Source organism: Micropterus dolomieu, unplaced genomic scaffold (genome assembly GCF_021292245.1).
Source record: "Micropterus dolomieu isolate WLL.071019.BEF.003 ecotype Adirondacks unplaced genomic scaffold, ASM2129224v1 contig_4249, whole genome shotgun sequence".
NCBI classification, from domain to species: Eukaryota; Metazoa; Chordata; class Actinopteri; order Centrarchiformes; family Centrarchidae; genus Micropterus; species Micropterus dolomieu.
Window position 1 is genome coordinate 1 of NW_025733239.1, and position 545 is coordinate 545.

Below are 545 nucleotides of genomic sequence, written 5' to 3' on the forward strand. Positions count from 1 at the left end.
CCCACATTAATAAAAGACCTTTAAATCTTGCACGCAAGAGACAGAAGAGAACATGAACGGAGAAAAAGAGAGTGACCAAACAAGAGGCTGCTGGACAGACAGCGAGCTGGCCTTCCTCCTGTTGGACTGGTCAGTAATATGAACCAGTTCAGACTCACCTTGCGAGGAGCCTGAAAGTTGCATTTGGACAGATTTTGGACGCTGGGGGGTTTACGGCAGACGGTCCTGGAAATCGCCAAATCCACGATGTACAAAGTCCCTTCAACAACCTGAACCACAAACACACGAGACAGCAGAGTCACTAAGTACTGTACTTAAGTAGAAGTGGGAGGTACTTGTACGTCACCTGGGTAACTGCTGATGGCTGCAGTCACACAGTGCTTTAGAATTTGTCTCTTATTCACTAACACTCAGCTGGCTCGACCATCAGGAGCAAACCTTTTACTCCGCTACATTGAGAACTTTAGTTGATTACGTTGTTCGCCTCCTTCCGATAACAGAAAATCGGAATCAACTGATAAATGATATCATGGATTCAGCTACAC

At 45.9% G+C, this 545-nt stretch overlaps 1 long non-coding RNA gene across 1 annotated transcript in view; it reads right to left on the reverse strand.

The window, feature by feature from the left end:
- Positions 1-197: 197 nt before the first annotated feature.
- Positions 198-545, reverse strand: part of LOC123964644 — a 980-nt gene continuing 632 nt past the window's right edge. The window contains exon 2 of the long non-coding RNA XR_006823499.1: positions 198-269. This is a non-coding gene — a long non-coding RNA (uncharacterized LOC123964644). The remainder of the gene's footprint in view (positions 270-545) is intronic.